The sequence below is a fragment of the Canis aureus genome, chromosome 12, assembly GCF_053574225.1.
Source record: "Canis aureus isolate CA01 chromosome 12, VMU_Caureus_v.1.0, whole genome shotgun sequence".
In the NCBI taxonomy this organism is placed as follows: domain Eukaryota; kingdom Metazoa; phylum Chordata; class Mammalia; order Carnivora; family Canidae; genus Canis; species Canis aureus.
The window spans coordinates 47515044-47528866 of NC_135622.1; the positions used below are offsets into that span (position 1 = coordinate 47515044).

At 37.9% G+C, this 13823-nt stretch overlaps 1 long non-coding RNA gene across 1 annotated transcript in view; it reads left to right on the forward strand.

Annotated features, from left to right (window-relative positions):
• The window catches only part of LOC144281154 (uncharacterized), a 164473-nt gene that overhangs the window by 15136 nt on the left and 135514 nt on the right, over nucleotides 1–13823 (forward strand). The gene's annotated exons all lie outside the window — the stretch shown is intronic.

The following is a 13823-nucleotide window of genomic DNA, read 5'->3' on the forward strand; positions in this document are numbered from 1 at the left end:
GATTGACCTCAAGAATAAAAATGGTAAGTTCGAGTATCAACAATCCATGTAGAAAACTAAGTCTTTCAAAACTGTCTCCAGTTTTTTCTTGTAAGTGACAAGTGAATTATCATAAGCAGCCAGCAGTGGATGCTCAGGACTTGGTGTTCGGGATTGCTCCAGGCTCTCTCGACCTTCCAGTTTCATCAACTGGCCTGTGAGGAGGGGGCTTCCTTGCAGCTTACATGTTACATTCTATTTTTGTGGAAAGGTGTCTTGAGTGGGCATGGGAGGGATCACGGGAGACAAATCTGACAGTGGATCTGCACTTATGCCTCTCGGAAAAGTGCACAGGCACATGAGAGTTATAGAAAATGCCCGCACTTTATCTCCCCCTCTCATTAAGCTGCCATCTACTTTCAGAGCCGATCTATCTCTTGGTTCTGAATACCACTTCCCCCACTTCTAGCTCTCCCTGGAGTATTTGTGATCTCATGCAGCCACCTTTATGATAGATGAATCATTCCTATGGCAACCACAGTCATCATGAATCCTCTGAGTGAGCGAGCAGGAAAAAAAAATGCTTTTGAGAGAACAGAGATCCTAGGGGGACCTGGAGTAGTAGGGAAACTGGAGACCATTGAACCAATAGAGGTGGGACCAGATTGTGTCAGAACTAGAAGGGATGAGATGACTGAGGCCCAGAAAAGAGGCTGGTTTTGCTCAGTATCACACAGAGCTAGAACCCAGGCCTCTTTTCTCCTTGCAACATGGTGTATAAGTAAACGAGTGAGCACACAGACTTGCCATGTGTCAACTGCAGGCAAATGGGTCATATAATAGAATCTTTATGTGTTGTTTATTTGAACCCACTGAACATGAAGTTTTGTTCAGAGAAGTCTAATGATTCAGGACCAAGACTGGATCTGGACCCAAGATATGTTATCACTGCAAATGTCATTTTCTTTCATCCCATTTCTTCTCCAAAGGATGTGCTCCCTTGTGATGGTGGTAGGGTGGGGCCCCCAGCCAACGGAGGCAGCTCTGCAGATAGCAATGAGAAAGCATCTAAGAGAGAGCACTGGGGAACCTTGCTTTGTCCTTGCTGTGGTTGGCAGATAGGATTTATTTCATAGTTTCTTATAAACGGGGCTTAGCATTGCTTTAATGGAGAGATCTTCCTGAGCGGGGAGCTGAGATCAAGTCATCTATTCACATGGCCTTTTCCCCCTGTAACTGCCACAAGGTCATCCATGCACCTGTTGCTTATCTGTTAGTTCTGAAGAGTCATCATCAATCTCAACTCTGTGCACAAAGATGCTCCCTCATCCCATTTTTGCCCAAATATGTCCAGAGAATGTTTCTTTTAAAGAATGAAATGCCTTATTTTATGCTTTGAACAATTTTTATCCTGGATTGTGACTGAAGAATAGGAAGAAAGCTTATTTCTTCTGAAAGAATCCACTACAAAAGAAGATGATGTGCATGGAAGGGAGGCATTGCAGCTGTTTCATTTCCGTGCCTTGCACAGGAGTCTCCTGAGATGGCACCCTGAAGCCTGCCAATTGTTCTTTCTCTTTAATAGATTATCCAACAGAGATCCAAAGCCCTTGGCAGACTGGGCAGAGAACCACAATGTTTGAGCACATTACTGCTCATTCTGAGAAGAGTGGAGTACAAACTGTCATTTTTCAATCCACTGTCATATGGCTGCAGTCCTGCTAATGGCACCCAGTCCTTCTACAACACTAAATAGACAAGATATTTTTTCCGTCCTGAACTTTCATCAGAATTAAACATAACTATCCATACACATCTTCCCTTTCTTCTCTTGGCTCCCATAATGATATGCTTTTCCAGATTCTTCCTCTCTGTCAGCTTTATCTTCATTCCTTTTGTTTGGTTTTCTCGATGCTTATTCCTAACCATTTTTCTTTTCTATATTTATTTATTAAAAAAAATTCAATGACAATCTATGCCTGCATTGTCCAGTATGGTAACCACTAGCCAAATGTGGCTGCTGAGTATTTGGAATGTAGGTATCCGAATTAGGATGTGCTAGAAATATAAAACACACAACAGATTTCAACAAACAACAAACAACAGCAAAAATGTAGTTATCCCAATAGTTTTTATATTGATTATATGTTAACATTATAATGTTTTGAATATATTAGGTTAAATAAAGTATATTATTAAAACTAATTTTACATTTCTATTGGGAAATTCTGACCTTTGCAGTGAAAGTACCCAAACTTATCTCTAGCTCAGACGTCTCCTTTAAACTCCAAACAATAAAACTCATTAACAACTTAACATTTCTGTTATGTTATCTGTCAGGCAATTCAAAATCAGCACATCCAAAATGAAATATGAGATGTTTTTTCCTAAATATAGTCCTATTTTAGTTACTGGTTCTACCATCATTATCATTTCCCTCTTCTCTTCTCCATGTGGCTTTCTTTTCCAGAATTGCAGAAATGTAAAGTGTCCAGGTGGGAAAGCTGTGTACATAACCACTACCCTATACTTGTGCCTCATTTGCAAGATCAAGTTTTTATGTGGTCATCTGTAGTGATAGCTTTGTATAATATATTTCAAGTTTGTGGCTTATTTCTTTATAAGCCAGCCTATTCCATTTTGGGGCCTTACTGAACTAGAATCTGACTTTTATTCATCTTTCAATTCTATCTCCTGAAGCCATATGAGGTAAGTTTAATTTCTCTTCCACTTGTGAGAATATCTTGGCTGCATTAGCTTTACTTGAGTTATACGTTTCTTGTTCCATTGGCATGATTTAAAGTCTTCTCATTTATTCTGGCCACTTACATTTTGAATACAGTGTAGTTTGTCTACCTATAAAGAATGCAATTGTCAAATGTTCCACCAATTTTAACAAGCTAGTCAAAGACTAGAAAGAGACTCTTACTTTAGTTGCCTCAGAATCTGTACCTCTGCTGATACCAAGTGGTATCTTGGGAGTATATGCATTTATTTGGGTTATATCAAATACAGATATTGTTTGGTTTAGACCTGATTTTGTGTAATTCCATTGTGTCTCGGTTATGTAATGTAATTAAGCCAAGCCTCTTTCATCTGCTTTTATAGGTTTGTATAATATATTTCAAATTTGTGGTTATACTTATAGTTTGGCCCATTGCACCAGGAAGCCATCTAGACACTATCGATTCTGCTTCTTTCACTCACTGATTTTTTTTTAACTTAGATCAGTATAATCAAAAAAATGATTAGTAAACTTATATTTTTATAGAAATGAGCAAAGATGTTAAAGGATAGGATGAAATTTAGGACTCTGATGTATACTATGAAAGTCCTCTATCCAAGTTATGTTATTCTGTTGATTAGTCTTCCAGATTATAGGGCATGATCATTTAATCAGCTGTAAGTTTATGTAACAATGAATGTTGGTAAATTCTTTCATATTATCACTTCAAATATTTTCTCTCTTCTGTTTTCTCCTGGGACTATAAATACATTTCCATTACTGTCCTGCTATTTGTGGATATTCTGTTCTGGGTTTTTTTTTTCTCTCTCTCTTTTTTGTTTTTTTCTCTTTCTGTGTTTATCTTTCTGGATCATTTCTATTGGCATTTCTATCCGGATCGTTTTTCTTTTTAAGGCTCACTAATGTATTCCCATGCTGTTTTCACTCCACTGAAGGGCCCACTGAAAGAACTACTCATTTCTGATCTAATTTTTATCTGTAGCATTTCCATTTGATTCTTATGGTTTCCTTCTTTCTGCTGACGTTCTGTATTTGTTTATACACATTGTCAAATTTTTCCATCAGACCAGAGGTCAGCAAAATTTGTTTTTGTAAGAGGCCAGGTAATAAATATTTTAGGCTTTGTGGGCTCTCTAGTCTCTCATTACTCAGTTCTGCCATTGGCCAGCAAAAGTAGCCATAAATGAATGAATGTGGCTGTGTACAATAAATTTTATTTACAAAAACAAGAAGAAAGCTGCATTTACCTTGTAGGCTATAGTTTGCTGATCCCTGCTCTACATCCTTTAAAATATTAATTACAGTTATTTTACTATCGCTGTCTGATAGTTTTAGTAATCTCTAAGTCTCATTATACTGACTATTTTATCTCTTGACAATGAGTTCTTTCCTTTTTTTGTTTGTCTCATAATTTGTAATTAAATGTCAGAGATGGTATGTTGAAGAACAGAAGAGACTGAAGTAAATATTATGTACAAAAGGAAATGGACACATCTTCTGTGGTTGATAGAATCAATCTGGTAAATATTTCAACTGGATTTTTTTTTTTTTTTTAGGTTTTAATTTTTGTAATTGTTATACCATGGTACTTTTGGTGTAACATAGCCCTCAAAATTCTCTAGTGTGGGTTGTTTTTACTTGTGTCTTATATACAGAATGGTGCTGAGGGCTTTTTCTTAGTGTTCTTGATATGCCCTTAGCTTTCAGGAGTGTTAATAAAAACACACAACAAAGGGTGTTTCTCCTCCTCTTACCCAGATAGGAGAATTCTATTGCTTTTTACTTTGGGTTAGACCTATGGTATAGATAGGAGGAGGAGAGTTCCTTTATGTGACAATACTTGAATTAGGTCATATCTCAGTATCTCTTATTTCTTGTTTAAAGTGTGATGATGCAAATAAGTATTTTGACAAATTTTCACTTATAGCTACCTCATTGTCCTGAATTATCAGAGAAATAACTTTAAGAGAGCAAAAATAAGTAGTGATTTTAGACATGATTTCTTTTTAGGAGAGAAATGTTAGCTCCCAGTAATTGTTGTTTCCTCTACAGATTCTTTTGAATCACACATAATTGATTAAATAATATTTTATGGAATCTTGCCAGGGGTTGATATCAAGATAATTTGTCTCTGGATTCCAGTATCTCTCTCATTTCTCTTTACTCTGGAATAACATTTGCTTTTCTGTAATCACCTATGTCTTTCTCACATTTTCTGTGGTTTAAGTCACTAATATAATCTCATAATTGAAGGTCTTTTTCCTCTTAAATTTTCTTCACCTAATTTGGCCTAAGCTTCCTTCTTTTAATATGTATAGTATTTACTATATGGCTGCAAATCATTGTAATTTACACTGTTACCATGGGTAACTACATCTTTTAATTTATTCATTCAACCAAAGTTTAGTGTCTAATACATGACAAGTTTAAGTCTTAAAGCTTGAGAAACAAACTTGAACAAAATTTAGTTCCTGCCTTCAAGATGCTCCAAGTCTAGATGCTAAGGCAGCCATGTAACAAATGTTTAGGTAGGAGCATGAGATAAAAGCAATTATAGGGGAATGGCTGATAAACTGTAACTAGGGGTAGGGAAAGAGATTTGAGAAGGTTTCAGAGAGTTAGTGATATTCTCAAAAGTTATTTAAAAATATAGACTTTTCCTTGATAATGAGACAGAAAAGACATTTCAGACAATGTAAAAACGTTCAGAACTGTGGAGGTTGAAAGCAACCTCATGCCTGCATTAGCATAAATTCCAGCGAAGGTAGAACATGGTGGCATGTCCTAACAAGAGATGGAACTGGAGGGAACTAGGGCCAGGCTGTGAAGGCCGTGCTTGCCTATTAGGAAATTTGGACTTATCCAGTAGGTGGCTAGGATTAATAGAAGGATTTTAGATAGAGGAATCACATGATCAGATTTACATTTCTAAGAGTGTACTTTGGCTGAGTGAATATAAAGAGTCAATGAAGCTTTATTGTTTAGGCTCTGCAGGCACATGCCTAGGGCCCATTAGCTTTACAATGGCCTTCAAATTGTTTGAGACATGGGGGAGAAGAAATATTAGCTTCATAATTGAAAAGCTGCCAAGTCAAAATAAAAATTATTTTAATTAAATGCCTATAAACCATGGAATTAGGTTAACTAGTTAACTACAGCTCAACTAAACTCTAAGATAGTTTCATACAAATTAGGGAAGTGTTGTGTTGAATAAGCAGAACTTGTAACACAACAATATAACAACTTTGCTTTATTCTTTATCTGTCCTTTCAAATCTGTTCTGTGGGGCTAGTTCTTTCCCTTCTCTTTAGGCAGAACATAAAGAAAGTTCTATGGCTTCTCGAGTCACTGTTTAGGAACTGGCATTCTTAATTCAGTCTAGTCCCCCAAACAATCTTAATTGTAGTTAGAATGCCCAGTCCCACTAGTAATCAAAGCTACATATTTATTTAAAATTAATAGTTCTTTTCTCCTTTGCTTTGGGAATTTTTTCCTACCCTGGGCAGGAAGAGGGATTTGGTTGGCTTTTTCAGAATTCAAGAGTTAAGTATTTTAATTTGCTTTCTCCACTCACTAATTGCCTTTCAATCTTCTACAGTTGAAACAGGGTGGAGGTAGTGTGAATGTTGTGTGGCAGGGGGTGGGGACTGTTTAAAAATGGAAATGGACAACATGTTCACAAGTTATGTAGGAAGTAAGTAAATATATAACTTGGCTACTTAGACTTGAGAGTGAGAGAAAATGAAGCATTTACAATGACTTCCTTTTGAATATAAAGGAATGCTTGTGTGACATACTGTGGTGGTACCTCTAACTAGACCAGGCTCTGCATTTATTCATTCAAGAAACATTAACTGCCTACCTTATATTTAGATCCATTTGAATGAGACATTTCCAATCCTTGAACAGCTCACAGTCTGTTAGGGAGAGTAGTAAACCCATAACTCAAGTGTTCTGTGATGAGAACTATAACAACACTGTGCTTTGGAAATTATATGAACATAAAGGCATGTGCCATGCAGCTTAGAGCAGAATGGGAAGGGCTGGCCTCTGGAAATGTCAAATAGCCAAACTTATTTTGGGAAATATTGATTGTGGTGCCTGTGAAGAAGTAAAAAAGAGTATTGGTTATATATAGATCTAAGGCTAAGGAAAGGGTCTGATTTATTTATTTATTTATTTATTTATTTATTTATTTTTTGGAAAGGGTCTGATTTAATTCAGAAGTTTAGGAGTTATCAGCATAAATGTATAAGCAGAAGTGAATGAGGTGTATTATCTAGGCAAAATATTACATCTCTGGCTAATATTAATGAAGGGCAAAATGGCATAGGGTATATTTAAGGGATAAATAAAAACTGGAGAAGGATGCTGAGGATAACTGTGCAGAGGACTAGGAAGAAGAAAACCCAAAGAGAGGAGACCTAGAGGCCAGTGGAGAACTCTTTAGGAATGAGAGAATAGTTATTACTGTAAATGCTGGAAAAAAACTCAAGGGTTGTGTTAAGGAACCAGCATGGTTGCTGAATTAGATAGACCTGGATTTCCCCTAGCTTCGGCTTATAATCTGTAACTTTAAGTAGCTTGTCTAACCATTTAGCAGTAAACTGTGAGTATTTGGTGTTCCTTGGAACTCTTTGGAAAGATCTTCCATAGCGTGCAGTGTACCGATTCTTTCACAAGAGCCATGTTCATCATTTGTGCCAAAAGTTGACCAAAAGAGCAGTCCAGAGACACTTCTCCTTCCCTATCCTCTGCATCTTTCTTCTCAGCATCTTCTTCTACATTATCTGAGCCATTTAATTTCAGACTTCCTTTCAGTTTGAGTCCCTCCTGTCATGCTCCTCTCTCTAGCTTCCTGTTCTGCAATTCAAGGCTCCTGGAATGCAGAGCAGTGTACAGATGTTTCCATCCTGTGAGTGCTTGCTGTTTCTCAGATGGTGTCTCTGAGCAGATGTTCTGGTGTGTACCTCCCTTTCTCTGCTGTTGTGTTTTCTATACAAACACCAGATTGCATTGCTGCCTCCTTCTTTCTGGAGAAAACCCAATTCACACTGGTGATGGAATAGGTTGTGCTTTCAGGCTGTTAGATATGGTCTAGGGTACAAAGGCTTTGCAGAGCAGAGTGTTGGGCCAAAAGGCTTAAGAAATGAAGCTTTGTACTGTGACTTCATCTACTCTTGACCTGCTGCCCTCAGCGTTTCTTCCATTGAACTAGTGTTTTATAAGAACATCTCTTTTCTCTACTTCCTCTACTTCCTTAGTCTTGCTCTGTGTTCCCCCTGTGCCTCTCTAGGTCTTTTGTAATTGTGCATCCACACATAAGCCTTCCCAATACGCTGGGTTCTTTATCTTCTGGCAACATGTGGGGTTAGGAGATGGAGTCAAAGAGTCCATGGAATTATTGCCCTTTACAATAATAGATTTGAAGAGCCTTAGTGAAAATAGGGAGGAGGCAAGGTTACCTGCTAGGCTAGGCTTGCAGGTGGGTGAACTGTCCCCCATGAGGGTCAGCCATGACATGTTGCTGTGGTCTGCCTCCCCTCTTTTCATTTTTTTCTTCATTTGTCAACTTGCTTTTGATTTCTTACTGAGAATTTAACTGCAGCTCAGGACCCAGGGATATGGAAGACAGTCCTTTGCCTTTAAAAAGGAGGCTCTTTTACCTTACCTCTTGATTTTCCTCTTAGGAATTCATGATTTGGTAAATGCTTTTCATTCTCATCTTTGTTCCGTTTATGGCAAGTAAGTACTTTTAGTCCTTCATGTAATAGAATGAATTATATTCACTTGTTACTGGCCCTCTCTCCTTATTGGAAATAGCAGTCTTGTTGAAGTTGCTTATGGTCCTATATGTATTAATTGGAATGTTAGGTAGAACCCTGGAGAGTTAGGAAAAGATCTTAGGGAGAGTGGTGATGGAGTCAGGGGAGTCAAAGCAGAGGAGGGGGCTGGATTGACTCACTAACCCAAGTTTTGTCCATATCCAGGCATAATTAAAAGCCAGAGTGGAACTCAGATCTGATAGGTCTCAAATGCCACTGGTATGGAGTGCATTTTACAATCCAGGTTTTCCTCAATTTACGTACCAGATCATGTTCTGAAAATTTGTATGTGAAATGCATTTATAGAAGCCAGCAATATATTTATTTATAAAATGAAGAATACACTGCAAGGAAAAAACTTGATCTTTAGAAGCAGACACACCTGAACCAAACCATGGCTTTACCACTTTATTCATTCATCTACTTGGCCATTCATTCATTCAAAAATATTTATCATGAGCATTCTCTGTCCAAGGCATAATGCCAGGAATGAAGGAGAGAACACTGGTAAATTTTCTGTGTCAACCTGGATAATTTAGTAACTTCTCTCAGCCTCAATTTCTCATCTATAAAATATAAATGATATTACTTACTGTGCGGGTTGTCATGAAAGTTGAAGTAAGGATTCAGTTTCTGGCATACATCAATTTTTTTATATTGAGGATTATAATTAAGTAAGTAATATTTCATTTCACATATCACATGAGATTTTTTTAAGTGAAGCCTACCTATTTACAATGACATACAATAATGTTATTCTCATTGAGGTTCCCTGAATAAACATTTCTCTCTCACTAATAGATTAAACTTCTACACACGCAAGCTTATTGCAATGGAAATTTCAGAAATAAAATCAAGTTATAAATGTTACAACTATAACATTAGACATTGGAAATGTCTTTCTCCTCTACAAAGACCTCCAAAAAGCACAGGATTGGTAGTGCCTGGGCCTAACTTAGTTTAAGCTTTGACACAATATAACCTGAGATTCCTTTGCATCTCTCTGGACTCCATATTCTTCATCTATGGAATAGTTTTAGTTACTTCCTTGCTTGCTTCATAGTGATTTTATAGAGATTAAATGTAATAAATGATAAGAGAGTATTTTAATACTTTCACTATAATTTTTTTCTTTTGTTTTCTTGTTTTCAAGGGCGGAATAACGAGGGTATCTTGCTCAGTTTTACATCTTATTGCAAATTTTCCTATTTCTTACCTTTCATAAATTTGCAAATTTTTATTCTATTCTGAATGATAAGCAATAGTGTCAGTGGATTCTGATTTGAGAAAAGTGGGTTTGCCAAAATTTAAATTTATGAACTAGATAGATTGAGAATAATGGTTCACATTAGGAAGTATTGTATTTTACCAAAAGGTTTTTCTTTGACTTTCTTAAACTAATAGGGGCCAGCAGCAGTGATTTAAAGTGTGCTTAATGTTTTAGAAATATAGCTATTATACAACTTGAAATATCTCTGCATAGTAATATCAGAGCACAGGTTAATATTAGGATTTTTGTTCTAAAACTTAGCATACATAGTGATAGAACTGAGAGTGCCTACAACTACACAAAACACTATTGAGCCTTTTTGCTATATGTTTAGTTTGGGACTTAGGTTTAGGAGTTGGCTTTGAATGAATTTCAAAGAAATCTCAGAAGGTCTAGAAAGGAAATACATTGAAAAAAGTCTAAAATGTAATCATTCAATCCACAAGTCCACCCTAAGTCTCTGCTGTGGGTACTTGGTCCTTTGCTGGGAGATGTGCAGTTGGGAAATCATTACTGAAGAAGTGACATTTGAATTATATCTTGAAAGTTGCATAGGTGTTTAGCAAGTAAAAAAGGAGTCTAAGGGAAAACAAGACAGAGATGACTATGTGACCAGTTTAGAAGAAGGATGATAGAACCCCGGAAGCAGGTTTGAGCATAGGGAGCATATAGAAGAGTTCTGATGGAGGAGGCTGGAGACAAGGTCAGGAGACAGGTTGGGGAAGGCCTCCTATGCCACATTGTAAAGTTGTTTTAAATGCAGACAAAAGGGTGGTGAGTATTTGATAAAACAGCCCATAGGAAGCACATCAGTTATTCTCCTCTGGACATTTGCTCTATAAATTTTCTCACTGAGCTGAGGCAAGGGCTATTTTGTCATTATGCGGAGGGCATTATGGTTCTTTGCTAAAGATTGCACGCCTTAGCCGAGCATGCTGATGAGCTAAGGTTTACAGAGACACACTTCTGCCTGGCTAAGTCATGTTTAATGTGTTCCACACATTAATTTGCTATAGTAATAAACCATATGGATTATTATTATTTTTTCCTGAAGTGCTTGCTGTCTCTTTAGAAGTGTGTGTCATGTTTATGGAGTTATGAAAAGGTTATCACAGAATTATATAAACTGGGGTTGGGAAAGTGTATGATCTCTGAGAACATGACAATAGCACAGGTAGTCAGTCAGCTCTGGGGGTCTCATAAGAGAAGTGGGTATAGGGGTCAAGGAATGGGTTAGGAGAGAGGGCATAAGCTGATGGGGTTTTAGAGGGAAGTTGGTGATAGGGACAAGGAATGATAGGAAGTCCTAAAGCTTGATTCTGAGATTGATTTTGGAAGTTCTTGGAAATACAGTAAATTGTGAATTTCTGCAGTGCAGAAACTTCTTTGGTGGGAGGCATCTGGGGAGTGAAAGTCAGCCACAAGGCAAAGACAAGCATTCATCTATAAGGCCCCAAGGTCCTGAGCTTGCCTAAGATTGCAGAAATACAAAAGAAAAGTGCTTCGAGTAAAGTTAGAGATTGTCTGTTGCAGCAGTTGGAGGCAGAGTGAATGCGGAGAGCAGAGAAACATAGAATCCGGGAGGACGCCCAGGCTCCTTGGCCGTCAGGACCTAGCAGGGAATGGCACTGTTCAATGCTTTCTTGCTGTTAATCATTTTTCTCATTTTCCCTAGTTGTTAACCCTGGGACCATACTAATCAACTCCTCGTTTCCCTGCCTGTGGCTTACATGGTTCCTTGGTTATTACATCTGAGTTTAATCATTGTCCAAACTGAGCTCCATGTCTTCCTTGCAATTTCACCCCTGATTCAGTTTGTGTTTTGCCAGGAAATGTGTGGAAATGGAAAGGATCTATTTAGAGAGAGGAGAGTCAGCCAGAAAAGGGAGATGGGACTCTCTGGGGATGTATGGAAGATTTCCCCCCCACCCTGGTCCCTAAGACAGTGTTGAAAATTTCAGAAAACAAAACAAAACAACAACAACAACACAACAAAAAACAAAACCCAAACCAGAAAAACAATGCCATTCATGACTTACTACATTTTCTCTTTTTCTCATTGCGTAGAAAAGCAGAGAGGTGAACTGGAAAGCATAAAAGTGGTTAAATCAAAAGCATCAAAATGTAGTCAACTTGCCATTTAAGTAGGAATCATCTGGAAGTCATGTTTGGCTCTGCACAGCCTCCACTCTAGAAGTCTCTCACGTTTCAGAATCAGAGTGTGGAGGCAGAACTAAGTCGATCATGGGGTTCTTCGATTACAAGGAAGTGTTAGTGCTGGCCATCATCAACTGATCCTGCAAGACATCAGAAATGTCATTTATCTCTCTCAAAGGTTGTCTGACTTGGGGGTGGCAAAATTTAAAATCAGTTCCTTAGGGAGTAGCTCTCAAAGTCTTAAGGGGATTTATGAATAGATATGGGTACATTAATTTTTTTTTCCAGAAAATGTTGTCAGATATTCTGATACTCTGAGGAATACCTCACTCTGGAGAATGGGGTATTTCCATCATGATACAAATATCCCATTATTTTTCTCATCTTTAAAACAAATAAACTTATACAACTTGACCTCCATTTTACAAATCAGCAGCCATCTCATTTTGCTTCTGTAAGAGCAAATCTTAAAAGAATCATCTCTGACATATATTACCCCAAATTTTTATCTTCCTGTTCTCTTTTGAGTCCACCCAAAGTAGGCTTCCTCCTCCACCATTCCAATAAAAATGCTCTTGACAAGATCACCAAGAACCCCTGTTTGATAATGCCAATAATTACTTCCAGACCCTCATCCTTCTGGATGCATTAAGAATATCTGATATAGTTGTTTATCTTTTCCTACTGGATCCTGGATAATGCCTTTTTCAATTTGGCTTCTAGGTGAAACATTCCCTGTGTTCCTCCATGTCACAGGCTGTTCCTTCCTGGGGTTCAATGTTTCTTCATGTTTTTCTGACTTCTTAATGGTGGAGTGTTGCACTTGGTCCTTTTTACTACTTTATCTGCACTTATTTATTCATGATTTCATTCAATCTTATGGTCTCACACACCATCCACAAAATATGACTACCCAATTTATCCTCAAATCCCAGACCTCCTCCCTGAATTTCATGCTTACTTATATCCAACTGACTGCTCAGTATTTCCACTTGGATATTTGATAGAAATCTCAAACTTAGTATGTTCTTGATCTTTTCTCTAAACCTGGCTCCTCCCGAAATCTTCCTCTTCTCAGTTGTCCTATGTCTGTATGACAGAGCTTGTTGGCCTTCATCTCTCTTTTGTGGTCCTCAATCATCAACAAATCCTACTGACTCTACTTTTGAAATATACACAGAAATAGATCACTTTTCTCACCATGTAACACTGTCATTCTGGTCCAAGTCATTATCTTGGATCTGGATTGTTGTACTACTTTTTATTCTTTGAATGGGAGAAAATAGCCATGTCAAGGTGGGGTTAGAGGTAGAGACTAGAATCCACAAAATAATGTAGGTTTCCAGTTCAGTGGTCTGATATTGATGTGAAAAGTGAGTGGATGCATTAGTGGGTTGGGGGCGATGCACGCACAGAAGCCTATGCCAGTTAATTCCGTATACCTGTTCACCACAGATCCATCTTCCACCCTGTTGTGTTGTAATCTGTGCTCCAGAAACCTGTCCTCCAAGCACTACATCTCATAGGCTCTTTTGTCCTCTGCTAGGCTTGTGTTCAGGCAATGGGTGACATGATGGATCTCTGAGAGCAAGAAAATAGAAAGTCAGAGTCCTGAGCCCTCAACCCCTACCACACATATGGCAGTGGCTTTGTTCCAGTCATAGCACATATCAAATTGTTCCTACTGCATAGTTCCTGCTCTCCCTGAGCTTTGTGAACACCACTTCCTTCTCTTACTTTTTCAGGATCATGAGTGTTAACTGGGTATCTCACCATGTCTTGTCGGTTCCTTTAACTCTTTCCAAATCTCTTTAAATAATCCCTTTGTTGGGTTCCTTCAGGAACA